This window comes from Ischnura elegans, chromosome 11 (assembly GCF_921293095.1).
Source record: "Ischnura elegans chromosome 11, ioIscEleg1.1, whole genome shotgun sequence".
In the NCBI taxonomy this organism is placed as follows: Eukaryota; Metazoa; Arthropoda; class Insecta; order Odonata; family Coenagrionidae; genus Ischnura; species Ischnura elegans.
The window spans coordinates 4,262,911-4,288,684 of record NC_060256.1 but is presented as its reverse complement, the minus strand read 5'-3'; the positions used below and the strand labels follow the sequence as shown (position 1 = coordinate 4,288,684).

Sequence of the window (25,774 nt, the reverse complement as noted above, 5' to 3'; positions counted from 1 at the left end):
GCATAATATAACTTGATTATTTTCTTGAAACATTGAGGGGGCTCCGCCCCCCCAAACGAATCTTTGAGGGGGCTCGGGCCCCCTCAGGCCCCATGGAGTCGGCGCCACTGACCACCACCTTTTAACATAAGATTTAAATTCAATTTTTGTAGTCGTTTCCATAAAATTTTAGATAAAATGTTTAGATTTCTTCACCTTTCATGCGGCACAATGATATCAAATCTCTTTATCATTCTGACTCCTTACAAAATGTTACATTGGAATTTTTTCGGCGATATAATTCCAACCACTTTCGCCCACATTGCTGAATTCTCTCCTTATTTACCATTTATTTCTCAAAAATCCAATACAATGTCTTCAAACCTATCCCAATTCTTTCCGATTTCTTTTATTTTCCATTCACAGTGTCAAATTCCATTTTCCTAACTTGCTTAACTAGTTTTCTAGGGATGCAGTGTCCGCAAGATATCAATAAATACACATTTTCCAATGAAAAACAAATTGAAATTGAAATTATTGCTTTCTCATAGCTCTAATACTTGGTCCAAGGCATTTAAGACAAAAAAACTCCTTCGGTACTGAAAGCCATCTTCGTGTTTTGGAATCAAATAAATCCGTAATAATATAAACTCGCAAAGTTACTACAATTAAAGTAGGTAGCTTTCATTTCTTGAAAATTAAAGCCATTGAAAATAGTAAATGAAACAACTTACTGTTATCCTCACGGCTTGTTTATAAGTACCTTGATCAAGCTCAACAACGAATCGTCATTTCAATGGGGAGCCAGCTGATATTCATCAATTGATTCAATTGAGGCCATTGTAGCCTGGGTATATTTTTTATTTGAAATCAATTTCCAATACGTGAAGCATGGAATAATCACGTTTTTGTGCGCCATTCCATGAATTGCATACAATAACACATTCACATTGAAAATTCTCATGAAAGGAAGATCTCGATGAAAATACCTAAGGTGAAAGAAAGTTCAAGCAGAATGGGGAGCAACGTAGAGAGTGGAGAGGAAAAGGGATTTGAATAAAGAAGGGAGGGAGATAAAAAGAGAGAGAGACAAAAGGACTGCGAGTTAAAAGGACGGGACGAAGAGGCAAAAGTTGGAAGGCGTCACACTTAACCCGATTACGCCCCCTCGCGACAAATGTCATCCTCGACCTTTGAAGGGCTTTCGTCCGTGCGGCCCGGTTGCGCGCGACGACGTTCTTTTATTCAGAGGCGAAAGCGGGCGATGAAAAGCGATGGTGAATAAGCGCTGAAGACAAGTGAAGAAATAATGGGTGACAGAGAGTTCGAATAAACGGTCGGAGGAATTAAACAAGAGTGCCATTGAAGCGGAGAGTGGGCTGATTTATATGAGGGCGGGAGAGTCAAAGCGAAAAAAAAAGTCCCGTGGTGGCTGGCGGCTCTTGTCTGCGGTAAAACGGAGCTCTCACCGCGATGCCTGCGGAAGGGAGTCTACATTCACTAGAGGTCTTTGAAGAGCTAAACAAACTGGAGATAATGGCAGCTAATTTTAATATGCTTATTTTATAAACACTGCAAATAATAGGTCTACTTCCGTAAGCCTTCGGTAGTTATTCTTGGATCTCTTCCTCTGTAAATAAGGATGAACTTTTGAATACCCCAGATCTTGAATGGATGTTCGCATTTGTAAATGAAACAAAGACTAAGTAATAAAATTTTGCCGCATCATTTGATTTTCAATTCATATTTATTTTTGTTTCTATAGTCTCAGGTGGATTTAAAATATCTACTTACCAAATTAGATTTAATTATTTACCTATTTAGCTATTCATAGTTTCATTTGATAATAAACACATGTAAAATAAACGCCTCATCTGGTTCAAAATGGCAAATATAGGCCAACAAAACCAGCTACTTTCGAATGTATCTATCTTTAAGACGGTATACGAACAGCGATGAACCTTCAGGCTCTATAAGGGAAAGGAAAAATGAAGTTTTTGGCAACGGTTGAAATGGAACGACACCGGATTGTCGGCTGTGAGTGAGTCTGAGGAGTTGCGGCGGGGAAAGGGGCGGACACGGACAGGCATTTGTGGAAGTGAGAAATGGCTTGAGGGTGTTGTGACAGGCCAAGAAAGGCAAACCGCTCGCCCCCGCCGCGAGGGATACACATGCATACACGGCGGAGGGATATGCGGCGATAATAACAGAACATGGATAATTCATACGGGCCCAGGATACAACAGTGCGGGTCTGGACGCTCAAGTGTGCGAGGGAGGGGCGACTGGCTGTGTGTGAGTGTGAGTGGGGGAGCGGAAGGAAGCGCGGCTTTGAAATGCGACCAACAGTGAGAAGGGTGTGCTGTTGGGCGGTGGACTCCCGTGGATGGCACTGGAAACATTTGTACAACGCTTGGTGAAACATGATTCAAGGATTTCAAAAGTACCGCATGAAAATATTGACCTTATAACCAATTACACGCATGCGTGCAAATTATTTGCACCAATGATGGAATTCGCTATCATAAACTCAACGACTTATTCGCAGTGGTAAAAATAAAATCCTTGTAAGTAGACTAGGTATATTTTACAGGTGTCAGAATCCATATTCAACGAAAATTATTGATAAAAGTTCAGGTACTAGTATAATCACCCCTAATAACACAAATGTCTACGATTTCATAAAGGCACTGGTACTGAGTCACTTAAGTTCGCCGTGAAGAATTTATTCGGAGATTGAGGCATGAAGGAATAGGGACGGGATTCGAACTCGTACCCTCAATTGCCGGTCACGTGCTCTACCATTTTTGTTCCTTTGTGATGTACTTAAAACTGGAATCGTACAAACCAGAACCTCTCCATTGCCGCTCAGGGATGCGACGAGTTTTTGGGTTGGCGTAACTTTTAACATACCTGGTCACCGACAGACTGTCCGGGTTCGGATCCCGGGTAAGCCGAATAATATTTTTTTCATGGTTGATTTCACCCGTGGTGCAATGATCCAACGCCAATTTACCAAACCGTAAAGTTTTAAGGTCATGGGTTTTATAGACTAGTTACTGAAAATTCAATTCTTAATGCTAACTAAATATGGATTATGACACATGGAAAAAGTGGTCTACTTACAGGGAACTTTATTTACCGCTGCCAGTGGCCCAAGAAGAGAGCAACAAAATGTGAGAATTTCATGCGCTTGCGGCTAAGTTTGGGGTGAGTTAATCCTTCATATGAGCATCTCAACTACGAGTTGAATCACTCGTACATACGCATAGAAATTGTACATTAATTGGCAGCATTCGGTTTTGCTGTTCCCACGAATTTTAAAATGGTAAATTGAAGTATCACATATGAAAAAGAGTTTAAAATCTCTACCGATTCAAGCACCTACAATCCGAGTATGGAGAAAAGTGTCCCGATTCTTCTGTCCCATTGTCGCAGAAACCCAAATTCAAGAGACTTACATCACAGCATCACCATCACGCCTTCAAGATCTCTCTCTGCCTACCCAGTGAATCAGCAAATGAAATCAAGCAGCAACCAAGATTATCTCACTCAGGCCTGAGACTCTATTAGCACACTGACGGGAGAAAGACTTCGGTCGCCTTAAAATAGGACGTAAAAGGAGACCCGCGGGATGATCATTCCCCATACATTTGAGGGAAAATCGAAAATGAGTGCAAATAAGTGCTAAAAGGTTCCTAGATTGCCGATGGTGGACTTTTCAGCCCGACCACTCCACACTCCCTTAGCTCCACTCATACCTTAGTCGCCATGACTACCCAAATCAATTCAAAATGACAGAATGGGCTCGGACTTGAAAGAATCCCATTCATTAGCATGGAATCAAAGGCAAGTCAAACAACGAGATAAATTGTTAATATTTTTAGCTGTGCTACTCAAATTGCATGAACACAAAATCAAATACCTGCTGCCAACCTTCTGCTGTCGTTAGCCTCTTTTACAATTCTCCTGCACTCCTTTTATACAATACATAATACAAGTCCTCGCAAGAGTAACCGTTTCACCTCTTCCGTTTACCTTTTCACGCTTTCTTAAAATAAATTGCTCGCAACGGAATGCTATTCAATGTGTAAAAAATGAATTCGATGATAGTCGTGTAGCCGTAAAAGAGTAAATGATGCAGTCAACCTAATGGATGGAAATTATTTTGCACAATAAAATTTCTTTGGCGTACTCACATGCTCATCAGTTGATGTGCAGCTCGTTATTAAGCATAATAATAATACGATAGCCAAGAATAGAATCTCGCCTCAGCCAGACTCAACCCTCTCAGCTTACAACATCACGTAAACTTGAATGGATGCGATATAAGTAAACTGTTCAATATCCCTCTAACTGTTTCGTTGGGCACTTGAAATTGCAGCTTCCAGGGAAACCTCGGGAAGATATTTTTAGACAAATTAAACACACGTGTAGGCATGAATACCGTGGTATTTCAATGTCCCAAAAAGCTTTTGATCATCAGCATCGTCAAACCAGTTTTCCTCCACTCCATCCTGGCGTCTCTGAAGAGGCTTCCCCCTTCTTCCTATTCTTCCCTTCCATACTCGCTCACCTTATTTCATTCTGCAGGCATTCTCATTAACCCTTTGAGTGCCACCGGCTTTTTGGTGGGTACTCCCAGAAGTGCCATGGGTATTTTGCTAATTTTGTAGGCCTTTTTTCAAAACTTAATAATTTGCTTATTTATAGCTGTTTTTGCATAATTCTTTTTGTATTTAGGAGTAAATTCTTTCTTACAAATAAAAATTAAAAAATATTGCCAGTTTTTTCTTGGTAAAACGCAATTGTTGTAGCTTAATCTTGATTTTACGAGATTGAATTATTTAATTTTTCACTTTTGACCCAAAAATCGAGACGTAAAATCCTTTCTACATCAACAAAACAAGAGTAGACATAAAATTTCATTGTTTTCCTAGAAAATTATCACATAATCGCAAAGAAAATTGCAGAAATTTATAGTTTTTTTACATTTTATTCTTGCAATGACAGTTGCATAAAATTCAGGAGATATCAAGAAAATTATAATACGAATATTTTCTCACCCATGAGTCTTAAACATGTGAAAACTGTATGACAGAGATATCTGGATAAAAATAGCAAAACTTTGCGGTAATTATTACAAAAAATTATTCACAGGTACACTAAAAGTTATTAAACGTATGTTAGTTGACATTCATACAAAAAATTGCAACATTTCAAACTTACTTCCAAATGAAATAAATGAATGTAACGTTATTCACAAATATGATAGGAAACACACAGTCCATGTAGACCTTTTCCACATTTAACACAAACTGTTCTAGATCTGTGGACGGGGCCGCCATCTTTCCTACTGCATACTACACAAACTTTTTCCCTCCTCCCTGGCAATTTCCTTATCCCGCATATTCCCGTTGACACTGCGCTGGGAGTGGACAGATTATTCTTTGTGGGAAACCATTCACCCTCAATACTGTCTATTATTTCAGACATAAATTGCAATCTTGAAATATTTTTTCCAGGATTGCTTGATTTATAAATGATATAGGCATTCAGTACCATTCTAGAAACTACATTGAAAACTACTTTCTTCCGGTATTTCATTGATCTTCTCTCATGTAAATAACCATAAAGCATCATATCCGAAGTATCAATCCCACCCATATACCGATTATACTGCTCAATGATTTGTGGCCTTTCCTTTGGCAATGTTTGACCCTTTCGAACAACGTAATTGCTTTTGGCTATCGAGTTAGTTGAAAGTAATAACACTGGATTTTTCTGTGATTTTTTTTCTCGGTATCCAAGGAGGAGAAGCTCTTCCCATCTAACGTACTTTTTTTCACCCACGCTGAATTTTTCTTTGAGGGGTTGAGGAATTCCTTTCCTATTACGTCTCAACGTACCAGTTAAAAATGTTCTTTTTTTGAACAAATCACGAGCTAAATCTATACTTGTGAAAAAATTGTCCACTACAACATGATACCCTTTCAAAAAATAGTTTCCAGCAATCAGTAAATTGTTTACTACTACATGCCCTAAACCGTGTTTTTTTATTTTTTCGCTGTCTTCTTTGGTTTTTGCCCCTTTATAACAATAAAATGCCAGACAATAATTCACCACAGAATCGCATAGCATCCAGAATTTTATTCCCCATTTATGATGGTGCTTGTTAGGCAAATACTGCAATAGCTGGGAGTGATTTTTAGTGCCTACTAATGACTCATCTATACTTAGGTACTGATGAGGGGTAAAATGGTGGCGAAAAACATAGTTAGCATGATCAACAATGGGAAGAAATTTAGCACAGGGATCGTAGAGTTTATGACCAGGTGGAAATAGTTTCGTATTGTCTGTCAAATGGAAAAATTTCAGAATCAGTTGAAACCTATTTCTGGAAAACATCTTTCCAAACCAAGGGATAAAGCGAGAGTTAGTAGACCAGTAGGAAAAAATGGATGTTCTTCTCGTGATACCCATTTCCATGAACACCGCTATAAAAGCCCTCATTTCCTCCACTGTGACTGGACGCCATTTCTGCATTCTCGAATTTGGTGACAGTCCATCATGTGAAGCCAAAAACTGTTCAGCGTACCTGTTAGTCTCCTTCACAACCAAGTTCCAGAATGCTCTTGTAAAGAAGAGGTCGAAGTATGCGATTGGAGGAGAATTTTGAGGCGGAAGACGTTTGGGCCCAGGAGTTTCCAAGAATTCAAAACCTGGAGCCTGGGGTAAATCACAATTGTTCTGAACTGCAAAAAATTCAGGAGAACGATCACTGCTTCCACTTCCACTTTCAAGTTCATCAGAACTGTCACTATCATCACTATAATCAATTCTTGCCGGTCTCTTCTTAGCAAATAATATCACACTTTCATCTGAGTCTGATGTCAGTTCCTCTTCACTCTTGTTTCGACGAGAATGGGCGCTGTCCTCACTTAGCACAGAGTTGTCGTCACCATCACTTAGCGAATTTATATATTCAACTAGTCAGTCATCATCGACACCAAGTGTAAATTCATTTCTCGACGTTGACGCCATTTACTGAATCAATGGGCTTCTTCAATTTCGAGGAGGCAAAATGCGATTACAAACCCGCTCGTCGCAGAAGAATACTGGCTACGCAAACAGAACTGTGAGCTTTACATAGGTGGGGAAATGTCATTGTGTAGAAGATAGCAAAAGACGGCACACAATGTATTGTTTTATGCTCACCATCATCATATTTCAATTACTACTGTCTTAGATGCCATGAAAACGAGGTTGGAAATCGGAGTCACATTGTCGACTCAGCGCTCCAGCTGACCAATACACATGCTGCGAGAGATAGCACGGTATCAATTACATAGTATCTTCTCTTCTCTCTTTCGGTGCTAAATATCAAAAACACGATTTAAGTGGCACATTGAGTTACAAATGACCTGTTTGGAAGTAACTGAGCAGAGATATAAACCTCGTGTCTTCCTGTAACGATCATATATCGTCGCGCTGTGAAAAACAATGCGACGCGCTTCGCAGGGGAGAATATTTTTCAAATAAGTTAAAAAGAAATAGGTGTTCGCAAAAAATAATACAACTGGTAGAACTACAAAATAGGGTGTATAAGATGGTAGTGAATTGATTTTAGGTGACCAAACAATGTGGCTTATGAAGTACAACATCAAGAAGCTGTTTCATAAAGACCTAAAATGGTCCTCGGAAACTTCCATCCGTCATATGGTCATATAAATTAAAAAATATGTTGATCGTTGCAATTAACAATTCAAATTATAATGCAACGCGATAAAAAAGAAACCATTCCGGTATTATTCACAATAAAAAATATTGATTGTATGAAAAAAATATTGTTTTAGCGGGCTTCATAATAGACGACGATATATCGTCGTTGGCACTTCTGGCGTATTCTGCAAACGACGATATATCGTTGCGTGGCACTCAAAGGGTTAAACAAACCATTTATTTACTTCTCTGTGATTTGAAGAAGCTCACTTTTTCCTTGGCCATTTATGGAATTCAGTATAGCTCCCTCAATATGCTGGACATAAGAACGTTCGCGGTATATTAGGCAATAAGTTCTGCTCCCTCCGCTCTCTACAACTCTATTCTTCTTTGGCAGCGGAGTTGGAACTGCTCTCACGAAATCCTCCAGCTCAGACCCTTCCTGATACATTTTACTGGTCAGTTCGAAATGTCTCTTCCTGCCATAAATACCTGATTTTTTTTAAAAATCACGTTCACACGGGATAATGCCGACAACCACCGTTTTCCTTGCCGTCATATCCCGGAAGGATCTCTTAATATTCGCGAAACTATACTCATTAATGGCCCTTTCATGCTCATTGCTAAATATCGTTAATCTATTCCTCCTGTCATTGAGATATTCCACTCATTAGTTACTCCTAAAAATTTTGTTTTCCTAAGAACCTTCCACTCTTAAAATTAATTCTTGACATGGCACGTGTGTTTCATTTTTGTCTGCTATACAGTGTCATTGCTTGGTGGTACAGCGCACCTGCCTCAAAGAATATCTGAAGATTAATTTGTCCACTTCTGAGGATATATTAATGACAATTTCTCATTTAGCAATGTGTGTGGAAAATTTAAGTAGTCTCTCCAATGGCGACCCTTATGATTTTTGTGTAAGAAAAACCAATTTTTCAAATTTACCAAAATACCTGTCCAAAATCAGCGTAGATTGAGGCGCAGGGCCAAAGAAAGATGGAAAATTTTTCAAGAGTATTTCAAATTGTGTCGGAATTACACACAATAAATGTTGAGCCACGACCCAAGTGGTATTGCTGCAAATAATCTCTTCGTAAGTGAGCATGTATCACCGTAAAAAAATAAGTTTATATTCTAAGCGAAGGGCAATAACTGAGTACCGTATGGCCAAACCTTCACGAAAAACAGTGCCTTTACAATTTATTATTGGGTAATTAGCTAAAGGAATGTTTACTATTATAGTTTTTAAAATATTAAAAATAAATTATTCCTCATTTTACTTTTAAAATAAGTCAAAAAACATTCTGCATTCGCAGAGAAGACTTTAATTTTTGGTTAAATATGAAATCAGCTGACAAGTAACAATAAAATAAATTATAAATAGGCTTTTTAAAGTTATGGTAATACATACATAAATAACTATAAAGAAGTTACTTAATTATATGCTATGATGATAGACAAATAAAGAAAACTAGGAAAATATATACATATAATAAGTTTCTCATATTTTTAGTACATGATTAGCTTGAATATAGGATTGTCTCTAACGACGTAAAAGAGAAAAGAAATCATACCTAAAATACTTGCACCGATTAGTGCTACACCGATCTAATCATATGTAAACCCAGTCACTCCAATTTATATCAATATCAAGGTTGTTAGTTTCACGTTTATGGGGGATACACTAAGAACTAGGGATACCAATAAGTTTAGCGACTACTAGTATAAGAATAAAAAATACTTATTTTACGGACTAATTTCAACACGGACGTACGATACAATGCGCACTAGTTGGTCTTGGAAAGAGCGAGAATATTCCTCGAAGATTCCAACTTACCAGATTCAAAATTTACCAAATATTTGGGGATGGATAAAGAATGATTTTTCCACCGCACAACATATGCTGCAACAAACAAACAGAATTGAATATGAAATTGTTGCTGTGATAGGAAAAAGACTGAAAATAAAATCACAAAAACTTATTTAAATTTTCATACCCAAATAAAGCCGCTGCTGGCCAATTCTGAAATAAATGGTTGCTTCAGAATTGAACAAAAAACGTGATTTGATAAAAATGAAAACGTTGAAAAATAAAATAAGAATATTAATGTGAACAACATCATAAGTGAAGCCTATATTTGAAAACACTAAATGACTATAGCAAACTAATTAACTTTGAAATGACGAGTTGTAACGATTTTATGCACTTTCATGAGATTTTGTCATTCTCTACTGTAGGTGAACGCTAATCTATCTATATAATAAAAAAATGAATTGCTGACCTTTAGTCTCGCTAAACCTCGAGAATGGCTGGACCGAGTTGGCTAATTTTGGTTTTAAAATGTTCGTGGATGTCCATTAAAGCCCGACTCATTTCTATAAGAACTACATGTAAAGTTCCTTATTAATGCCAGCAGACCTTTTTTCTTTTCAACATTTAAAAAAGTTATGATGGTCATTTGCATGGGCGTACCCAGCGAGGGGCAGGAGGGGGCAGCTGCCTCTCCCCCCCCCCCACTAGAAGCAAAAATCACGGATGTCTTTAAGGAAAATAATGTTTTTCAAGCAAATAATTTAAAAAATAATAACGAGCTGTTACAGTTTCCTTAAAATGTCGATTTCATTCACCTTTTCCATGCTTAAATCTTATGTACAACTTGAAAAGTCATGGCATGACCCCCCCCCCCCTAGCTTTGATCCTGGGTACGCGCTTGGTCACATATAATTTAACACATGCCATTGGAAAGAAAAATAAATATATATATTCTTATTTTTGCAATTGATTTTCGTTTTCCACGCGATTTAGGGTGAGTTTTGAAATAAAATTCATACAAATGTCAAAATTCGAGCGTTTTTGGCCTTCTATCCCCTTGAAGACCGTAAGTAGTTTGATATCTCTTTATAAGTTTGTTCACAAAACAAATCCTTTTCTTTTATATTTGAAACGTCCATATGCCATTATTTATTCACAAATTTTGCGCACAAAAACTATTTTCAATTACTTTAGGCTGAGTTCATTATTAACCGTTAACTGTTTATGTTAAAACAGTCTTTAGTTTACGTAGCTTGACATTGCAACATAAATTACCGAATGGTGCGCGTGAACTTTCTTTTCTTCGATTAATTACAATGGTAAGGGGAACACGACCGAACTTTGGTCGTCGAATTCATTCATTGGTGAATGAAAAAAATTTGGGTATGTCCACAGTTTTTTATTAGCGTACGACGCGTTTCAGCGAATCAGCTTCGCCATAGTAAAGTACAGATACCAGATGCGAATTCATTCAAATGAGCGACGGGCTACCTTACGTGCTAACCGTACTGATAACCACCGAGAGATAGATACTAATATTATTCGTCTTGCTAGGGCATAATTGCGTTCTAGAGTGGCTGGAATTGAAGCGGATAGGCTCAGAAGGCAACGTGTTCGGGAACATCAAACACAACAACAGCGAGGACGACACAATGAAATTAATCGATTCCGCAGACGAAGTCTTCCTGTAATCTTAGAACGAGCAGCTTTTAACTACGATCGGTTAGTAGATTAGTAAACCGAGAGATTTGTAACAGTTATGAAAATGAAAATAATTTTTCAATATTGTAAGGCGTTAAGATACAGCGGTGATTCTACTGGATTATATTGTGCTGGTTGATAAGTAAAATTGCCACAACTGGTACCTGTTCGAGAACCATAACGATCATTAATTTCTGGAATGGGAATGATTCTTAACCCTTTTTGGCCATCTTTTAAAAATGTAACAATTGTTATCAAATGACTTCGTCATATTTGTATATTAAAAAACGGCAAAAATGAAAAAATTGCTGATCAGAAAGCTTTAAATCAATCAACTGTTTCATATCTGGCTTGCGTTTAATATTGTAAGAAAATTTTATTTAATAACCGCATTTATCGTGGTAGGCCACAAACGGTAATAACAAAAAAAATCGTAGGTAGGTACTTATTTGTTGAGATAATTATCTGTAACACATTGACTAGCCCCATGACGTGATTGAGAGACGGAACATCAAATTTTTGGATATCCACAAACATTTTATAGCCAAAATTAGCCAATTGGTTCAGCCGTTTTTGATTTTTATCGAGATTAATTAACTGTAATTGATATGTGTATACATAGATAGATAAGAAGGTGATACGAAGTTTACCGGGTCATCTAGCTTATAAATAATTTATTAATTATATAGGATGATTCTCAGTTTAATCATAAATAACGTCGACCTTAGGATAGATGATCGGAAATTCATTTTAATAATCGGTAATTGTATATTAAAGAATTCACTCATCACGGAAAATATAAACCTACACGTAATATACCTACACGTAATATACCTATATAGGTGTAATAACTATAGTATTACCTATTTCCTTATTTTTAGGACACATTTAACAAATAGAATTGGTGCAAGTGTTGAACCTTAAAATAAGAGATGATCATAATAATAATTATTATTATTCAAGTATTTTACCGATGAAGATAGGTTTTCAGGGAGTATTTTAGAAGTATTGATGCTGTCTCTGCTCAATTCATGGGCATCCCTCTTAAGTTCACAATATGGATTTAAATCTTTCATTCTTCCTAAATATACTATTCTCTTCCTTCCACTCCCTCTACATTCTACCCTCTAACACTATGTTATGATATCCCCTCCCAACCTGCACCTGCTCCGTTCATCCCTTCTGTCTCTTCCGCATCTCAGCTAAAAGCTGCCTCTCCTCACCCACCATGTCCATGAATGGTCAATTATGCCCTTTAATATGTATATGTGATGAAGAATACAAAGGAGAAGAAGTTCGTACTTATGGTAAAAAATACCTAGAGGGAGTCTTGGGTGTAGAACTATGCCAAAACAGTCGCAGTACTCTTTGAAAGAAATGACGATGTTGTGCTGTACATCGATTCTGCGACGTAAACGGTCGTGATATTCACATTCAATGAATTTACTGGGAAAAATTCCCCTCGGCCGGGAATCAAACCAAGGACCTTAGGCTTTCACGTGTGCTGTGCCGTCCACTCTGTCGTCCAAGTTCCTTGATTCCATTTTCTTCATGAGGCTAAGTGTTAAGGCCATTGCGATCAATCAAGGATGACAATGCAAGGAAATATGAGTTTCAAAGAAGCCACTCACCCAAGTGGTGAACCCAATTTACTCTCCAAACTCGTTCTTAGAGGAAAATGTGGAATAATTCATTTCCTCCGGCCAAACAACTAATAAATTCACAACAGTTTTTCATGGTAGTAGAGTTCCCAAGTATTACCAGTCGAACCTCAGAATCTTGATGATGAATAAGCGATGTTAGGAAAAAATACAGGCAATTCATTGTTCTTTAGAAAGAATGCGTAATTACAACTAATGACTTTCCACGACTCTGTATAACCAATATCGATAAATCGGCAAAAACCTATATCGATACCAGGAACTGGATTCTTGAATAGTTATAATGTAAATAAAATAGGTGTCATAGCGACAGTTGTCACAATATACGTATTTGAGAAGATGGCATTTAGTTCCCCTGGAGTTCCAACGTTTATATCTCGTTGCGCTTCCGTAATAATGCGGATCATCGGATCGAACGGCCATGATTGAACTGTGGGGGCGGAGTTGGCTCAAGAATTCAAAGATAGAACTTCTACCATAAGTAGGTTGCCCATTGAATCACTGCAATTGCATTTCCAAGCGATGTTATTTAATCATCAGGGACCTAATTCCAAAGACACGCACTGATTTCACTTTGAATATAGCGGTGAAATCAAAGAACCAAATTGCATTGGTAACAGCGTACTCCGAAAGGTTAATACTGCTTCAAAATAACACGAAATATGCAGGGAAGAAGAATTTATCATTTACTACTACTATTAAAGCTTAAATTGGTTTTAGGCAGAAGTGTTATTATACCAAAGATTTACTTAGGAAAATGGCCACGTCGCTCATTAAATATAGTTTCCACATCATTATGAAATTGGAAGTGCGTTGTTTAATTGCAAAATTACATTTATGAGACTCCATTGCATTCGGCCTCTTCAGGCTGCTGTCGCGAGTACAGCCTGCGCCAGACGAGATGATTGTCGGGCCCATGGAACTAGAGCGCGCGTTTATGGACGCAGTCCTGGAGCCATGACCCAGGTGGCTCGCAGCTCCAATTGCGCTGAGTGTTTGTCACTGGTCAGAGGGGCAGCCATTCTCTGTCTACTCTAGCCACAGAATAATAAGAGACAATAAACAGAGAGAGAGGCCAGATGAAGCGGTGACCTTGAGTGCCGGGGTACGCAACGCAAGTTTCTTTGGACTCAGCGGATTAGGGGGGGGGGGTAGGGGTCCAGACAGTACGTTTTCGGAGTACCGATTTTCTCGGCAAGGCGGCTTATTTTTCAACGAGTGAGACTTCGGAGTTTGGTCGGACGGAGAAAGGAATCCCTGATGTGATACATATGAGACTCGTCGGCTATAGTACTCTGGAGTCTTGGGTCGCTTTTTATGATACCGTTTTCCATGACGGATGATCTGGGCTCCTTATCTTGCTATTATTTTACTGTTACGTTTACCACCATGAATGTGTAGGTCTTATTTTAAATTAAAAGTAAAGTTTAATAAAGTTTAACTTATAAATGTACATATGCTTTAACTTGTAAGTATATGTTATCTGTAAAGGTGGAGGAGATGAATTAATACCGCCTCACGCATTCATTTACTCTCTTACATCCGCCATTTCCATTCAAAGCTATTGGCAGTATCATATACTCTCCAATCAAAATATTACGACAACGAAATCTCCCCGCAACGATATGTATGCACCGGTTTGACGTATTTTTGCCCTACTACTTGGTATATTTAAACGAATCAATAATTACTCGATAATACATACTCGTTGGCCATCTTCTTCCATTCATCACTCGATGATGTATTGCTCGGTGTAAGTATGTGAGTGAATCGAAACCATTTAGTGGCCTTAGCGAACAACATAGCATTCTATCCTTTTAAACATCGCTAGATTATTGAAAAAATTAGGCTTCGTCCAATTGTATCTACGAATACTAATTATTTCTGGGTCCTGGTGAGGATAATAACTTTGAATTCCACGGTTTTAGCTCTGAATCTCCTTTAACGGAAAATTGATAGTTATGATAATAGCTATTCAAATGGGAATAAAATTCAGATAGAAATTCTTGAGCTCCTTTAAGTTTGATTTCATGCATAAAACTTATTTTTCTACTAGTTGGATCTTCGCAGTGAAAAAAAACCTATGCATTTCTAATTATATCTAATGCGCACACAATTCTTTTTACTAATGTTAGAGAAAAAATGCGCACTACAGGTATGCTAAAATGCGGAAAGTTATTAATTTGAGCTCATTTCCCACAGGAGCTTATTGAACGCGCAACCCTCTCTTGTCGAGGCAACTGTCTTGTCTCTGTCTGGCGTCCGGACCCTCCTCTGATTCTGCCACCGTGCACTCCAACGCCTCTTCCTATCAATAATCCCAGTTAATCTCTCAAACCTCTCTCCTCCGGTCATCCGAGAACTTATCCCCATAGTTTCCCCATTCCCAAATATTCCCCATGCTTTGAAAGAGAATCTTCTTCACCAAAGTCCCTTATTCAATCAAATTCAATATTTTGAAGAACTAGATGTTACTTTGGCGCTGTAAGTGTGGCATATTGTACACAAAAAATTAATTTGTGCAATGTTCACTTAATGTAACACCAAGGAATGTATTGCGCAGCCAAAAATACCTTACTTTACACAAAAATGAGAAATTGATATTTGGTGACATTTAATAGGTCGTATTAATAACCGTAGGCATTTATATTTTCTAATCTATGTCCAGTAGGCCGGCCCTTATTTTTCAGAATTGCGAAAAGTTATGTTTTCCTGGTCTCAAAATGATCCAAATGAGGTCTTTATTCACGTGTTAAAATTTGGTTACTTTAAAATAACGGCAACCCGTGCCCCAAGGCCCCTAAGTACTAAGGACCCTCAATTGAGTTTTTTGGGGTTCAAAAAGCGCTATATCGATGTAAAACGTAAAAGTAAATTCCTTTAAGTCCAATTTTCTGTTTTTTTTTGACCTATCTCTAAGCGTTTAGGAGATATCGTCCGTCGTAATGTAATCCCCCCCAGGGCGCCTCCCCGCACCGCGGCACCGCTGAGGTATGTCCCGCACCACTTACTAGAGACTTCCCCTCAACCCTCTCCCCTCCCTTGGCAAAGACTTTGCTCCTGATGACAAGATTTACATGCTATTGGTACAGTATTGAATAGGTTGTTCCTCTTGTGTCATGATTAATGTTGTTAAAGCCTATAATGTCAATTTTAACCCTTCAACGCCGTCCTATGTACTGGGTACCGACCCCTTAAACCTTGATTTTTTGCCGCCATACGGCCACGAACCATTCCAGCAGGCTTTGTTCCAAAGTGCTCTTTATGTACAAAATATTATAAGCATGTGATACAATTGTGTCCATGGATTATAAAGGAATGAAGGGAATGAGCAGAGCTTCCAGGGCTCCAATAGTAGATAGAAATATTCAAGGAAGACGAAACGAGGCAGTCAGTTCACGGATGTAGATCACTGTAGAGAGATAGTTTTTGTGTATTATGTGCTAGGGATAGAAGGTGCTAAGTTTTTTAGGATGTAAGAAGAAAAGTGGTGAAATAAATACTTCATCGTGAACGTGATGTTCGTTTTAAGAGTAGACCAACAAGGAGAGGCGTGTAATCAAGACTAAATCCAGGCATTGAACTGGTTGGAAAAGAAAGTGAAGAAACGCTCGGCTCAAATTTACCAACAGTGAGAGAAGTACTGTGTGTTTTCTGTATCACCTAATGGGTTCGAAATTTGTTAGACTTAGTGCGATAAAAACCGTAAGAAATGCGTCTCATCCATGGTACTAGAATTCCTGTTATTACGGTAAGTGAGGCGATTGAAAAGTTAGAAAAATGACGCAAAGAATGGATGAACGTGCAACGACATAAAGAGACCGCGAACTACAGTAGAGATGAAGAGAAGAGAATCTTTCGTAAGAAAACTTGATTATTTGTTTGACATTGCAAGGAGCGGTACCATTGAATTTTTGATGCACGAGGAGGAAAGTGCAGTTAATCTCTCGGGTAAATGTGCTTGGGCTGAAGAAATAAAGTTCTTACGCAAATAAAGAGGAGAACGAAATGCAGTTATTGGTGGAATAGATTTTAACATATTCAAGAAGAAAGTAAAAGGTGTGGTTCTCCGCTCCTAACAGTGTCAGAAGAATTAGAAATACAATGAATATGTATTTTATTTTGGTTAATGTACCGAAATTCATGGACAGAGTGAATATAAATTGATCTCTTGGATTGGAAGTATTGTTATGGCAATTAAATTCTTTCTAAAGTAAGCACATTTCTTCAGAGGCTAGATCTTGCCGGTATGAGCAAAGTCTTTGCCGAGAAAGGGGAGGGGGTTGAGGGGAAGTCTGTAGTAAGTGGTGCGGGCCGTACCTCAGCGGTGCCGCGGTGCGGGGAGGCGCCCTGGGGGGGATTACATTACGACGGACGATATCTCCTAAACGCTTAGAGATTGGTCAAAACAAACAGAAAATTGGCCCATGGAAACTTTACTTTTACGTTTTACATAGAAATAGTGCTTTTTAAACCCCAAAAAACTCAATTGAGGGTCCTTAGTGCTTAGGGGCCTTGGGACACGGGTTGCCGTTATTTTAAAGTAACCAAATTTTAACACGTGAATATAGACCTCATTTGGATCATTTTGAGACCAGGAAAACAACTTTTCGAAATTCTGAAAAATAAGGGCCGGCCTAATGTCCAGGAATTAAGAGAAAGTTGAGTCTTCATCCACGAATGGTCGATGGTCAAACTAAAACGACTTATTGCACTTAAAGCTGCTGTAAACTAGCAAACACCTTCCTGAACTTCAGAGTCACACGAGGATAATTAAAGCTAAGTTGTTGATAGTAAGGGCTGATGTCTTTTCCAAAGACTTTATCAATAAACTACGCATAAACCCTTACAGCTTTCAATCATGTCTCCTACCTGTACTCTGAAAGTTGATTGCCATTTTTAAGGAAACTGAATTCCGTTTAGTGGCTGAATAAAAGGCTAACAAAATTTAAGGAAAGTCTTTTTGCGTCATAATGAAAGACATTTTTGTAAACTCATTACCTGTTACCAAATATTTTTAGCAGACAGAAGAGAGGGCCAGATGGATAGAGCAATGAAATATAACTCCCTTAAATAAACTCGAAGTAGCCTCACTTTATATCACGCCCTTTTAAACTATAACCACTAAAAAATCATAAGTCTGAATTATGTAAAGACACCTCTGCAATTGTTTTAAGATGTATTTCGACCATTGGAATATGATAGCAGAAATTCAAGGATTTTTTGCAACTCTCACTTTCACGGTGATTTTAGCAAAACATAAAATCAGTAAATATTATCTTTCCCCAGAAATTAGGACAACATAAAAGCTTCGTTGAATACATTGGTCACCAAGTTAAAGTTACAATCGCTCCAACGTTTTCCTATAAGAGCATGTCAATGAATATTTATCAAAATACTTGGCGAATATATTTCTGACTAATTGATCAAATATTCTTCACAGAAAATGAATTTTTATCTGTGTTTTTGCGACATTCCAATGCATTTAGATTATGAGTCATTTCCATTTATAGGCAAAATTCATAATTGCAGCTCATTACAAAAGGGATGAGCATTTACGTTATTGAAATAGCCACAAAGACTGTCGAAGAAAGTCACCGGATTAAGTGAGTTACGCTTGCTAACATTATTAATCACATGGACGATATGACGTGAATGACATGCAGAAATAACAAACCCAACAAGATATGTTAAATGCTAATACATTTTATGCAATATGAGCATGCTAAGAATTGAAAGAATATTTTTATAAAATTAATTTCGGTTCGGTGAGAATTCGGCACCTTCTGACCTGCATGCACACATACATTTGACAAAATCAATTAGCAGTTTACTTAATGAATGGACCACAAATATTGCAGTGTTTATTTCACTTGGTCACAAACCCTTGAAAAGAGACGAGCGTCGAAATTGATCGATTTGGCAGAATGTGGCGGTATGAAGGTGGGATTCCTTGGGATCGTCACCTGAGTGAGATCCAATTACAATCCGCAGACTCCGCTCTCGCATCCCGCCCACTTCACTCTGATTGACAAATTCCTCCGATGCGGGTATGCAACCCGCCGCCCAAGCCGATCAGCGAAATTCCTCCCTTTCCACGGTTAACAACTAGCAAATGATGCGCTGCAAGCCTTTAATGTCGAACCTATCGAATGCGGGCCCTCATCCAACAACGAAATCACTTCCACTCTGCTGATCAGCTGTTAGAGACGCTTTTGACGGCTATTTTTAAATTTAAAGGAAAAAATTTCTTTCATGATTCAAAGGTAAAACAGGGAACTGCCAATATCACGAGTGCAATATTCCTCTCCCATTGAAAATGAACTCCACAACAATGTAAGTTCCTCAACTTGTTCATTATTTTAATTCGTTAGCTGGTTGATTTTATCTCCTAGAATAAATATGTAATTCTGATGGCTTTAGTACCACGCAAAGTGCGAGTACAATATCTGCTCTAAAAGTAGAAAATTGACAGTATATTTAAAATGGAAAAGCAGCTGAGCCCAAAAGGAGAATATGTGGTATTAATTAATCCAAAAGACAAGCAATAGCGAAAAATTTATTTTTCAAATTGGTACATGTAATTGCAATATCCAGTTGTTTTTTTATAAATTATCGATCATCTTAAATGGTTTATTTATTTATTTTCGAACGTTGTGATTAAGTGAAATTTTATTTACGACTTCGTAATTTTGCACCTGAGGTGGCGTTGCCGAGGAGCTAAAAATCGTCTTGAGTGAAGCACCCTTTTAATCACATCCATGTTCTAAAATCAACTGAACCACACAGCAGATATGTAGTAACCAATCTGAAATAAATTGAAAAATGATTTGCCTCTTTAAGAATATCTCTTTGGCTAATTAAAAAGCGTTTGGTTTGTTTCCTCATTCTTCTCGAGTGTCATTCCATTTACCAATATGTTTTCTCTTATGGTGCCCAACCTATCACCTCCTAACCAAAAAAACTTTTGATTTTCTCAACACATTACGGATGAATCTCAGGTATGCGATATGCCAATAAAAATATGGCAATAAAGACTCACACAATTAGAAAGTATTGTTTCATAATTGAAGAGCGCGATATCTACTGGTTTTCAAGATGTTTCGAGGAAATCAATAAAAATTGATTTCATATTTACGCAAGCATGTAAGATCTTTAGTGGTTTTCTGCCAGGTTTGAATAGATTGCCTCCTGCATTACAGCCCGAGATTCGTAAATATGTCGCTTTATATAAAAGAAAAAATATTTTTTAGGATAAGAAGTCGCTGAGGTAAATCAAAAATAATAATACGACATAGAATGGTGCTTTTTGGTATGGAAATATAGTTTGAGTCATATTGAAATTCCGCGTCTGAACGGTTGAGTCCACTGGTTACCGAGCATGATGAAGTTCATTTTTAAGTTCGTGTATTACTAGTTTCAGATCAGAGAAGTCGCTTGAGCACACGGGAACCTGAGGTTATTTCTTTATCATGACGGGAAGAGAAGGAAGGAATCTTGCTTCACCAGTGAATGCTTCAAGACATGCGGATGTCGTGAAGTCGATCGAGGAAGCAACGAGAAAGTTTGCTCAAGTGCGGAAAAGGAGCACGCATTGTTTTAACGTAAGACTTCCAGAAAGTATCCCGGAGGTTGGGAAAAACAATGAATGTGAAAAAAACGGAAAAATTTGGATATGGGAAGCCGTATATTCCGATAGAGTCTTGCGGTATCATTAATCATGCCTTGGAGGGACTAGGGCAGAGAAAAATGTTGGAGACATTCACCATCAAGATGTTTTTGCAAAAAAATTGCGAAAACATTTCACAGTGGCAGGGTGAGTCGAGCTAAAACACTAAAGCTATACATTTGGAGGAACTCTCTCCTCCATGTTCCGAAATAAATAATATTATTATTGATTTTTCATCGATTCAACCCAATTCCAATTCCTAAGGGCCACACTCGTTCTAATCTATCATTGGGTAGTAAGAAAGACGAGCTATATGCGATCTCTTCTATTCTAATGCAATGCAGTATTTCCTTGAGGGGATGATAAATTTAGACTGGAACTACTTAGCAATGACTTTAATAATTGTAAGCTATCTGACCTGGAATTTAAATGTTTGAAAAGTCCTTATTTAGAATTAATTGAGAAGCGTCCTTTTTATCATACATTTCGAGGATTAAACAAGTGATTATTATGAAAATTCGAATTTTTCAATAAATGTCTCTGAGTAAAACTTAATTTGACGCGCAAAGCACTTGTGAGTTCAGGGATGACGTTATAGATAAAGTCTTTGTTGATAAATATTATATATAAATATTAATGGATATTTATCGATTAAAAGTGGCATTTAACCGGCCAAATACAATTGTGTTTCATTTCTCTGTCAACGAATGTTAAATTGTTTCGTTTTCATGAGAGACTGTTTTACCGAAACCTAAAGTAAAATTAGCTTCAGCAGTTACCTTACATTATTTTCACTTACCACACATGCTATGCTCACACAGTATTACCTAATCAAAAGCGATAATAATTAATTTTATTGAATTATTCCTCAGGTTAGGGTAGCATTGAATGGCGTATTTGAGAGACACTCCGACCGCATCCCATTCCATTTTCAATCAATCATCTCTCCCTTCAAATCATCAATACTCCCTCTCTTTCCTACATCTCCAAACCCTTCCCCACCTACCAAGCACTCTTCCCTATAGCAACATCCAACAACATCCCCTCTCACTACTCCCTCCACCCACTCTCTTCTGCGTATCTTCATCCACGATCTTTCTCTCCTCACCCACCATGTCCAGCACTTCGTAGTCATTCCCCCTCCTACCCTTACACTTCACCTCCTCCCTCATTCTCCGCCACTTCCAACGCTTCGCCCTCAACGCCTCCGTTTCCTCATCGCAAAGCGGCGCAATCCAAATCAGTCTCTTCACCAGTCAAGAATCAATAGCATAGTTACTTAAATGTGAAAAAAGTATCGAGAACGAAGCATATGCAATGAGGACGATTATTATGAAAATCATTGGCTATTAAACGAGGAAATATAGCACAATGTGAAAGCACTTCCTTTCTCTTTAATAATCCACAATTCCGTATCCTTGTTTTGAAAGTCATTTATCCTTATTTCCGCATGGCATAATATTGCACATAATTTAGATAAACTATAGTATATAGTATATAGTATCTCTTTCACATTCATAGCCAATTATGTGAAATCGGTGTAATTAATCGGTTTATTCGGTAAACTAATGAAATATTGAATTATTCTCAGCTTGAATTATTTTAATTTTTAATAGCTTATAAATATTAAATGTTGAAGGTTTTCGATATTAAGGCTACAAAAATTTGACCCTAATAAATAAAACATCCTCACCGTTTTTCGCTAGAACGTGTAACTCTTCTAAGAATAATTGGGCATTATCTTTTGAAAATAACGAAAATAGGGTGAAATAATGAATGAATAGGTGAAAAATTCTCTTAAATTTTATTATCTAAAAAAGACGGATATTTCTCCTTCACTTTAATTTCATCACTCCAAACAACACGACGAAGGAGGAGAGTGGATTGAATTTTACAACTTATATCTTTTTATTTTTAAATATATTCACCAAATCTGCTCCTCCATTGCAGTATTTAGTATTAAAAATTATGGCCTCAACTATCAAATTTTCGATAGTAATTTCCGTGCCATAGTTCTATGAAGTCTTAGCGCTAAAAGGTATTTATCTAATCCTACAAATACTTTGAATGACTAACTTTACGCTTATGTGAAAGTGCTTCTGAATTAGATTATAAGGCAAAAAAATATTTTTACTGAGATTTGATGATTTTAAAAGTGGCTACTTCTCCGGATTCGAGATGAAACCGATGTCTACCTAATGTATCTCGTCTGGACCGAAGGTCCAACGACATTCACTTCAAGAGTAACCCTCCTCTGGCCCCCCACATAAAAATAAATAAAAGAGGGGAGGAGTTTTAGTGGATTTTAATCCGCCAGCGACGCCTCCTTGATTAAAAACAGCGGTCGCGCCCAGAATCGTTGTCGCGCGTTGCGTCCGAATGATGTCGAATGAGGGGCGGAGTGGTCCAGGCTGCGTCCGTCGTCTGGCGAGCAGAGAAGTGTGCGGTGTGTTACGCCTATCGGGTGCTTTCGTAATTGAGAGAGTGTGTGTGTGCGTGCGTGTAATTGGAATTCGATCGACAGATCCCCCGTGCGCTGTCCTCTCTCTTCCGGAATTCCGATGGACACGCCAAGGTAGCAGTGGAGGGAGGGATAGGTCCAGGGGAGGGGAGGATCCACCGTGCTGCTCACGAGACTAGATGCAGCTTTAAGAACTGCCGAGGACTTCTCTCTTATCATATTAGCAGCACAATACACAATCCAACATCTTAGGATATGTCAAATAAGTGAAATTGGCTGAACATATTATTTTTCTGACTCTAAAATACGAAAACTGAACCCCAGGATATACTAAACTGTAAAATTGCTGTATTTAAGATGAAGGAAAATTCTGATAAGGACTGTACGTACCATGAAAATGTCATGCTGTTGTGATAAGCTAAAAGTGAAGTAATTTTTGTTTTAGATATTTCGTAAGGGAAAGGATTTTTGGGAATGTGTGGACCTAGCCTAAACGCGGAGGCACAATCAGCGTAAATGTACGGCGCTATCCGTTCACGGAAATACGCAAAGAAACGGCTGACGAGAAAGTATAAAGCAGACTACGGACACAACAAAACTGAACGAGAAAAGCGAACGGAATACGTGTACTGGAGAGATAGCCAACTTTCATCTCCTCGCGTTTCCCGTACTCGGAGAACCAATCAGAATCCCTCCACGCAATGGGAGACACCTATCGGAAAGCACAGAAGATACGAGAAGAGAAATTTTCCGAGTTGTGAACAGCTATCAGAGAAAATTTATTATTTTTTTAAGGCTGGTCTTTGTTTTCCGGTAAGTGATTTATTAAATTCTCGTTGCTCGCAGACTTAAAAATAAATTAAATTAAATGAAAAATAGTATTGCAAAACCATATAGGTATCCAAAATGCTTCTTCGTCCATCTCTCCGAACATAATATCAACCAATTTAATACCAACCAATTTATCAACCAATGTAAAATGAAATAAGTCCTCATTTGATTACATGCGCTGTTGCTTGAATTAAACATTGCGCTTAACGACAGTCAACTATTCCAGGAGGCGTGCCGCCACGTCCATTATGCTCGTGTAGGGAATGCCCTATCACTCAAGGCATGTGGTTGTTGTCACGCTGGTTGTTCCCAAGCCATCATTCAAATAAAAAATAGAAGTGAAAAAAGGCAAATGCGAGTGGTGAAAAAGAAGTGAAGCGTCGTATGAATGGGTCGCACCACTCCTACGAAATCTCTTCCTCTTTCCTCTCATATTAGCAGCTCAATGTTCACTCTATCATCTTGGAAACTCCCGTAGACATAGAGTTGACAGTTTAAACTATTCATTTTCTTGTAACTTAAAATTTGAGAATTTTATCTCATTACCCTCTAAAACGTACATTTTTATGCCTCAGATAAAGGCAAATTGCTGATTAGGCTTTACATAATCCCTGTGTATTTTTTCTTTGATTTGGCTCGTTCAAATTCAATAGTAATTTTTATCATTAAAACTATGTTTTTTTACTTTCATAACCAAAAAAGCACTTAAAGTTTACAAGCTTCAGCAGCATGACATTTTACTATTTCTATCTGATAGGATTTCATTGATCAAAATTATTATTAAAATAAATTTTCTCCTGCATTTTTTTGTATAAAAACTACTATTTGGAATGATCATCTGATTTTTTTCACTTTTGTCACTTTGAGAGATCAGTAAAAACGAGTTATGAGTACTGACAGTCGAAAATACCCGGGTAGAAAAAACATATTCATGTTATCCTTAACTTTACAAATAATGCCATGGTGTACACTATTGCAACCTCCTCCAAAAGATGCCTGCCTTAAATTATCTCAACTGAGAAGAATTTAGCACCATGAAGTACCCAGGGTAGACAATGCCATGGCGTAGAACTGAAGTCCATTACAGATACAGTGATGCTGAAAAATTTCCAAAATGATTGCATTTTAACATTTGCAGAATATTAAGTAAGCTACACTTCTTACGGAAAGTGTCTGCATAGAAAGTTACTCGAAAGGAAATCTTCTATAAAATGAATTACTTCTATGGGAAAATAAGAACACTATGTTAGTTAAAATTATTCAATTAACTGCTTTGGGTGCGTCGCTATAATTCAACGAAATGCGCTAAATTTCACGGACGCTACATGCACGCAATTCATGAATACTCGCTTATTTCCTTGACTTTTTCCATAGGACATTAATTCCCTGGGTATTTCATGTTTTCTCGATTTTTCAGCTGTGTGGACCCACTGGGCATGCAAATGCATGAAGAGAGGGGAGGATAGGTTGATTCGCCAATCGCGCTGAGGGGGGATTCCGGAGTCCTTTCGGACAGAAGCGGGACCAACGCAAAATACCCGCGCCGCACCTTCCAGACGTGCTGCCTCCCGATAGACACGATCAGTACTGGAATCGTGAGCACGTGGAGAACCAAACAAGTGGACCACAAATTAACGGGCGATTCACAAAAATGCAAAGCGCTTATGCAGACCAGCCAAAATTCTGCATTCTTTTCAGCTAGAGGAATTGAAATAAGAAGTTTCATCGAAATATCATTCAAATGAAAATACTTGCAATAAGAACGGCAAACTGGTGAAAGAGTGAAAACTCGTAACGGAAATGCAATCAACTTCGTGAAAAAAACACTGCAGGTCGTATAATTGAAATATTTCTGTCGTATAACTGAAACTCCGACCACTGCTGGAGATAAGGAAACGCAAAGAAAGCTTCATTGTGGTCAGCGGCCGCAAAATC

General features: G+C 38.0%; 1 protein-coding gene across 2 annotated transcripts in view; it reads right to left on the bottom strand.

Annotated features, from left to right (window-relative positions):
• Positions 1-25,774, bottom strand: part of LOC124168463 (B-cell lymphoma/leukemia 11A-like) — an 888,367-nt gene that overhangs the window by 534,652 nt on the left and 327,941 nt on the right. The window lies entirely within an intron of this gene.